This window comes from Mandrillus leucophaeus, unplaced genomic scaffold (genome assembly GCF_000951045.1).
Source record: "Mandrillus leucophaeus isolate KB7577 unplaced genomic scaffold, Mleu.le_1.0 Scaffold1219, whole genome shotgun sequence".
In the NCBI taxonomy this organism is placed as follows: domain Eukaryota; kingdom Metazoa; phylum Chordata; class Mammalia; order Primates; family Cercopithecidae; genus Mandrillus; species Mandrillus leucophaeus.
This window is the reverse complement of record NW_012100532.1, coordinates 226689-235213: the sequence shown is the minus strand read 5'-3', so window position 1 is coordinate 235213 and position 8525 is coordinate 226689. Positions and strand designations below refer to the sequence as shown.

At 34.8% G+C, this 8525-nt stretch overlaps 1 pseudogene; it reads right to left on the bottom strand.

The window, feature by feature from the left end:
• Nucleotides 1-757: 757 nt before the first annotated feature.
• Nucleotides 758-1196, bottom strand: LOC105533051 (annotated as a pseudogene).
• Nucleotides 1197-8525: the final 7329 nt, after the last annotated feature.

Sequence of the window (8525 nt, the reverse complement as noted above, 5' to 3'; positions counted from 1 at the left end):
AGGCCCTGCTTTTAGAGGTGGTGGGGTGGCATTCTTGACACGTGTTGTATGCCCAGGGGCAGCACACCCACTCACTCATCCCTGGTGCAGGACTCTGCAACACCCTCCTGACCAAAGAGCGGCCACAGAGGGCTGATAAGCAGCATCTACTCCTGGAATAAAGCAGGAAAAAAAAGGGGCAAAAATGGAGGCCATGAGGAGAAATGTGTGTGTCCGCCCATGGAAGGTTGTGGTGAACCACAAAGCACCACGATTCTATCCTTTACTCAGAAACCACCTGTGAGCCTCCTGCTTTATTACAATTCCATTACACCTGCCTGAAATTGTCTCTCCCCTTTCTAAGAGGAACACTGGAACAAAGCTTCCATTGTCCCTCTCCCTTCCTCCCTGCTCAGGGGCCATGTGAACAGCAGGTCATTGTTGAGTAGTACCTGTTGCAGTCATTCTCACACCCCACAGCCACTGCCACACCCACCCACTGGTGACTGCCAGGGCCTGACAATAGATCTTATGTCCACTGAGCCCTGGTGGTGAGGTCCAGCAGCCACCGACAAGTTGAGTGTTCCCTCCTGCCATCAAAGAGCACCCAAGTACTTCAGACAAAGAGGCTTCATACAGGAGTTATGGCCAGATTCTTTACACCTGACCCCTTACAGGAGAGCCTGTCCTTACAGGCATCAAAGTTGGAGGGTCTTGGGTCCTCCATGACCCCAGGAAGAGGAGTTGGTCACTGGTGCCCCATCTTGATTCTTGTGTCTCATCCTTTCAAGAAGAACTTGAGAGTTTTAAGTTCACCTTGATTGAAGGGGTTCAAGTTAAAACTCTTCGGCTCTGGTTTGCCTTGGGCCTCATTGGTTTTGGATTATTTCTATATCTTTATCCAGATGATCCTGATTTTTCTTAATCATTTCCTTCACCTGAGGATGAGGCACCTTGACAAACATGTTCCTGAAGCAAACCACATCTTCAGAGAGGCTGAGACCATTCTGCAGGGCTCTCAGGCCCTCTGGGTTTTTATTCCTTTTGGTGTCCACATCCACAACCTGCTGCTTGTCCACCAGCACCTCCTCCACAAGCTCCTCCACCTTGAACAGGTACCACAGAATTTGCTCTGCATCAGGTGACAGTATGGCACCCACCAACTCGGGTGCACAACCCCTCATTTGATCTTTCAATGCTGGAAGAAACTGCTCCATCAAGTAATTAAAATACTGTACAGTGTTTTGAAATTAACATCTTGCCACCAGCAATCTTATGTGTATATATTTAACTTTAAATTGAAGTCAAATAGGACCTAAATGTGATTTGTTTCACCCTTAATAAAAATTTCAATATTCCAAAGTGATCTAGTCATCTTGGAGCTTAATGAATGTTCTCCCCATTGCCAGGCAGGGATAAGGTGCCACTTCTACCTTAAAACTCTTCTAGGAGTTTTATAATTTTGCATTTTGCATTTAGGTCTATGATCTATTTTCAGTTAATTTTGGGAAGAGTGTAAGGTCCGTACCTAGATTCTTTTTTTTTTTTTCCACATGTGGAAGTCCAGTTGTTCCAGAACCATTTGTTAAAAAGATTTATCTTTTATCATTGTATTGTTTTTGTTCCATTGTCAGTGATCAATTGACTGTATTTATATGGACCTATTTCTGGGTTCTATTTAAGGGAGTATTTATAAATATCATTTGGGACTCTTCTGTGAGGAAGACTTGACCACCTTATCCTTCATTTATTCATTTAATTAATAATTTGGCCATATAAATATGTACTCCTGTATATTTATTTTATATTTTGAGTTATAATTCAATATTATCTTGCTTATTTTATTTTTAAAGTTATTCTAGTTTTGGCCATTGAAAGCTCTTTTAAATCGGTTCCTGTGTCACTTTGACATAACCTCATTCTCTTTTGTTTGTTTTGAGTTTTTTCTTACTTTCTAGCACTATACGTACGATGTTCTTTTATTTTATTTTATTGCCTTAGTACCAGAATCTGCCATTTCTCCAAGGAGCCCTGGTTCGTTTAATTGGAAAATGGTAGTTATTTCCTTTTGTACATTGCTAATTTGTTTTATTAGAGGTAATTTATACCAAAAATTTCCCAAACCAGTTCTTTGTCCCTGAAACACTGTTAATAGAAGATTTTTTTTTTCCCTCTGTATTCTATCGTAATAAATGTCATGGCAGTCTACACTACTGCCCCTACAAAACAAAACGAAACTAAGCCTGGGCTTCATGATTGATTCTTCATGCTCCCTTAGGCCACATATAAAACAAACAAACAAAAAACCAACACGTTTTCTTTATTATATTTTGCTGCCGTGGATGCTTATTTTGTCATTCTGCCTCAAATATTGCCTTATTCCCGTGTATTTTCCATAATGAGGCAAAATTATGGTGAACTCTGGTATAAAGTTAATGAGGAAATCAAGAATAATTATTTCTACCTGTGTCACCATTGCCACCTGGCATCACTTCCTGCTTCCTCTCCAACCATCCAGCAGCACTGAATTATTTAAAGTCTCCCAGGAGTCTCATGCTCTCTCACCTCTTGTCTCCCCCTATGTTGTTCCCTCTGTTTGCAACACTTTTCTTTGACACTGACTCCATTAAATAGCATTCACTCTTCATGTTCAAATTTAAGTTTCACTTTTTTTGCCCCACCATGAACTTATATTACAGTAGTAATCCAAAAAAGTAATTTATACAAACTTTGAAATGCATAGTTTCCATTAATAGAACAACCCATGTGTAATAAACAATGTATATGTTAGAAGTCAAGAGAAAATAGAATTTTTTAAAAAATGAATCCTTTATGTACTTATAGTCCTTTAAATATTTTGTGTGTATTATTTTATTATGAAAGCTCTTTATAATATGAAGTAGAACTAAGTTTACTTTTCATTTATTTCTTCTTATAAATACTGTATTCCCTGAGATAAATCAATAAATAAGAATATATAACTTATTAGTGATAATAATGATAATCATTTCTGGAAAATGACAGATAATCCTCTGAAATTAAACCCCAAGTCTCATATAATATATCATCATCTAGCTAGTTAGAAATGAGCTTGGGCATTCTTCATAAGCATGTATAATCTTGTGTTTCAAAATTAGGAAAAATAATTGTATATTTTCTTCAAAAACAAGTAGATTGATAGAGCAAGCATATGATTATTATTGTGTGAAACTTTCATTTTAGTTGGACTTTAAATATATATACTCGTTTTCTAGTTTAACCTAGAAAGCTTATTCTAAGCATAAAATTAAAAGAGTAATGTAGTATAACTTAGTGGTAAGCAAAGAATTTGCCTGACAAAAATTAATTTCTGCCCCTGCCTTCTCTAACATTCAAGATTCTTTTCATAACCATAACCTTTAAATCTTCATAAGAAGACACATTGTTTATGAACATGCCCAAGGCATAATATTTCTGTTGAAAAGCAGCCTATTAATTAAGAGTAAGGTATGGCAGCCAACCAGCAGAAAACATATTATTGAGAACATAGGCTTGGGGCATGATACTTCTGTATATGTGCAAGTGAACGTGTGAGTGTGCCTATGTCTCTGTGTGTATATGCCCATAAAAGCTGCCAACAAAATGAAAAGTTAACAGGAGTTGATTAAAAGGTTGGCAAATCCAATGGGTTTAAGATGGTTTATGTCAATAAATATATGGTGGAAAAGGTATCTTATCAAAATATCAGTAAGGGATAACTTAAAACCAGTATAATATTAATAATTTAAAAATATATACATTATCATCAACTCACTCTTTGGGAAATAGAAGAACTATGAACATATTCCTTTCTCAAACAAACTACAATGTAATTCAAGAGGTGAGGAAAACACACTTAAAGTGACAGCAAATAACAGTAATGTAATTAGATGCAAAACAAATGTGATGACTCTAAAAGCTGCAGGAAGTGAACAAAAAGCTATTACTCAAAAAATATTCAAGGATATCTTGCAATCTACATGTGTCTGGGAGTGTAATACACAAATACAGAGCGTGCAGTCATAGCGGAAGGGAAAGATATTTTATATGAAAGCAAAAGCATGATGGAAAGCATAGAGAGAGGATTAAACATGACAGGTTTATAGAATAGGTGATTTTTTTCTGAAATAGGCTTTATAAAGCTTATTGAGGTCAAAGTAAAGTTACACTAACATTTGTATAACTTTTCCTATACTTTTTTTCAGTGTACTTTGAAGATGTTGCTTATTTCCTTAAATGGTAGTCCCAAACTCCTCTAATTTACTAAGTGATCACTAAATATAGTTGAGCCTAACATTTTGAATCTGCTAAATTGCAACTACTTGTTTCCTGCTGGTTTTTCAAGGTAGCTTGTGAGAATTAAATCAGTTTGCATATAAAAATATTCTAAATGTTGTAATTATAATTTCAGTATATAATAATAAGGTAAGCTACTACTTAATAATTCTAACTTGATTCTTCATGTATTCATGCTCAATATTTTAAATAAAGAAATAAAATAATGTCAAAATAAAAATAATAGAATATTTTATGAACCACAAGTGAAGTAATCAGTGTTTCAGGCTTCTCATTACTTGATCAAGAATTTCAATCTCCAGTTCTAAAACTGCAATACACTACAGGCTACAAAACTACTTCTGCAATTGGCCTTTAATAATGAAGATTAAATCAGCTTCAGGTAAATATTCGGTTTAGTGCTCCAAAACCATCATGAGAAACTTTTGGGCATGGATAAAAGCATGTTTGAAATTAATGTGACTTTAATAAGTAATTAAAAACAATTATCTCCTATATCTACTGCATTTTAGTTTATTGAAATGGATAGACTTTCATTTGAGAATTTAAATCTGTGAGATCAGCTTTACTTCCAGTCTGCTAAAACAAACGATTACCTTATTCCTACTACTCTTTCTCTTTCATCTCAAAAAACAATTCAAGCAGAATCTGAAAGTTTATTTTAGTGATAAATAAGTTTTGCAGAGAGTTTTTGGCATTAATGAATTAAAATTGTCTCATGTTAGCTAATTTATCTTACTTTAGTAAAACTTTACCACCATTTATTCCAAGGATTCTAACTGCTCAAAAAGATTGCATAATTTTCCTGTCTGATCCAGAGTGTAATAATCTATCTGTGTTGTAAAGAATAGTCTACTCCACAATATATTACTTACATTTTCTCAGGAGTGAGCTCTGATAAAATTGTTTCTTGGAAGAAGAGCATTTGAGAATTGTTTTCGCTAACTTCCATTTCCCCTTTTCCTTTGCACAGCAATTATATTAAACACTTGTTCCCTTTATATTTTTATTGTTCCTTATTGTACATATATCCTGTAATGTTACCCACTTGAAAGTTAATTTTTATACAGAAAAAAATATAGACAGTAATTATGATTAATCAAATATAATGTCAAAATTTCTTATGGCTGAATTTCCTGGATCTTAAATTATTCTGATATGTTTGCTATATATTATATTTACTAAATAATTTCATCCTATTTAGCTACAAAAGATGACACATATTCGACACATCCTTCTTTTCTGATTAGATAATGATGTCAACTAATAAGTGAGGCAAAAATATGTAAATAAATACATTATGGGCACTAGTATGATTTAGGAAAGTTTATATTAAAAAGAGGTTCTCAGCAGGGATAATTTTGCTTCCCAAGAGATATTTAACAATGTCTGTAGACATTTTTGATCATCACAGCTGAGAATGTGTCACTAGCTTCTAGTGAATGGAGTCCAGGGATGTTGTTAAAGATTCTACAGTGCATAGGATATGCATCGGATGTGCTGTGGGAGACCATAACAAATACTTATCCAGTTCAAAATATTAATAATGTCAAAATTGAGAAACCCTGATATAGAGGGAATTTGTGATTCCTATAATCTTTCAACTTGCTATTTATTTCTTGATGGAAAAGGAATCACACATTTGATTTTTAGTTCCAATAACTCCCTTATACATTAGTCCAAATTGAGATGTACATTTCTGTGCTTAGTCATGTCATTCACTTTATGAAATGTACGTAACAGGAAAGCTTCCTATTACCTAGTGACAGGAATCTATCTAAATTATCTGCAGAGAGAAAAGGATGGGAAGCATTTACATGCATCATGTTTCTGATAAATGATGACTATTACTGCATTATAAGCTATGTTAGTGGAAAGACAGGGGAGATGAGTGTATGCTGCATAATTTACACATTAATGTAGTATTTAGCATCCCACACATTGTTTGAATTTTAATGAAAAAAGGGATAGTCATTTTTCTTTGAACTATGTTTACACAATTTTTGTGTGTCTGTAGAAAAATCTTGATCTAAGCTGATTTACCCTGCCAATCCCCCAAAATATAACCTTTATAGATACTTCATCATTGTTATATCAATTGTACTTACTATGCTTATTTTGTTCATTATAGACCTTGAATTAGGTGTGTTTAAAAATGGTCAAAATAATTATTACCAGTCATGATTTGGGTTGGGAAAATCTATTACATATAGTAGGTAACTCAGGTGAATTTATGGACAATGTAAGAAAGTACCCAAGGTTACACTAACATTTCATAAACTGATCACCTTTAGGTGGATTTATAGTGATTCCATTTATAAGCAGTCTACTGTTTGCTTCACTTATTAGAATTGTTTTACAAGACCTGACAAACTGCATTATTGTGGAAAAAATAGTTAGAAAAATGTCTTCCAAAAGTTAGAAGATCTTGCCTTACTGTTCTCCCTTTAATTGTTTCCCTCAACCTGGAAGGAAACTGCTTCTCATATCATGCTTGTTTGATTCAGCATGGTGATTAAAAGTGTTGCTTCCAGAACCTAACAAATCTGATGCTTGAATCACATCTTTTCCATTTACTACTAGCTTTAATAATTTTGGCAAGTAACATAACCTTTATAACTCATAATGTAGCAGTCATAATAGTATTAATAACAATTATACCCTGTATTATTGTGAAGATTATTTCAATGCATGTAATTTGTTTAGTAAAATGCAGGACACACAAGGTGTTTGGCAAATTGAAATGAATTTTCAAAATACTGTGTCAAACAGCAAAGTTTTTGCTGTAACCTAGATCACTTTTCTGATATATCCAGTGACCTACTTGCTATCTTTATCTTGAAGTTTAAAAATACAAGCACACCAAATTAAATATGTCAAATCTGAACTCTTTTCCCTCCAAAACCTGTTTTTCTTTCTCTTGTTTCCAGGTAGTGGAGACATCCATAGAACTGTTCCAATCAGAGACCTAATAATTATCCTTGCCTCCACCTTCACAATAATTCTTCATGTGGGTGAATCAGTAAGGGTCTTCTAATCTATCTGTTTAATAGTACTAGAGATGGGGCCACTTTGTATTCCTACTTCCTTGCCTTCTATTTTAAGCCATCATCATGTCTCCAACAGAAAGTGATAGCAAAAGTTCCTTCAGTTATATCCTTGACTCTCTTCTCTTTTTCCCAGTGATCTGTTTTTCTGCATGGAAACCAGAGTGGTTTTTCAAAAAAGATCAAATCATGTAGTTTCTCCATTTAAAGGCAGTGACTCCCTTACCCCATTGCTCTTAAATTGAATTCTAAAACATTTAGCCTAAGTTTTAAGTTTATCTAAATTAAAATTGTAGAAGCCCTGAATTTTTTGCATTCTTTTCCATAGGCAATTTAAATTAAATACCATACAAAATGACAATATAACCTATTAGGAAATACAACAAATTTCATTTTTGCTCATAATGATAATGACAATTTTTTTTTTTTTTTTTTTTTTTTTTTTGAGATGGAGTCTTGCTGTGTCACCTAGGCTGGAGTTCAGTGGTATAATCTCAGCTCACTGAAACCTCTGCTTCCTGGGTTCAAGTGATTCTCCTGCCTCAGCCTCCCGAGTAGCTGTACTACAGGCATGTGTCACTAGCCCCGGCTAATTTTTGTATTATTAGTAGAGACAGAGTTTCACTATGTTGGTCAGGCTGATCTTGAACTCCTGATCTCAAGTGATCTGCCTGCCTTAGTCTCCCAAAGTGCTGGGATTACAGGCATGAGCAACTCATTTTTAATGGCTCTCCTTCAGAGGCATTCTCCCTTACTCCCATCACCACCTCCCACTCTGGAATTGACTCACTTTGCTGGTTCCCCTAAGCACATGTTGAATAGGCCTCAAGATAACTGAGCACCAAGGCCATTCTTAAGCCTCTGGCTTTACTTTCCAGCCCCTCTTGTAACTATTTCTTTCACATCGTCCAAGTATTCAGCCATTTTAAGTTGTGATTCTCTGCCTTTCTTGTAAGCATTCATAGTCACTGTTGCATTTACTTTGAATACTTTATTGCTTTTCTTTTTAGTTAGCTTATTCCTACTCTATTCTCAAGTACATCTAAATGTAATTCCTTCAGAAAGGCCTCCCCCAACCCATTCTTTCCCCTTACATTGAGTTAGATTCTTACCTCTAAAACCCCATGCTACTTTCCACTTACTGCTAAGACATCCTCCTTATCCAAATTTTACTACTTCATAATA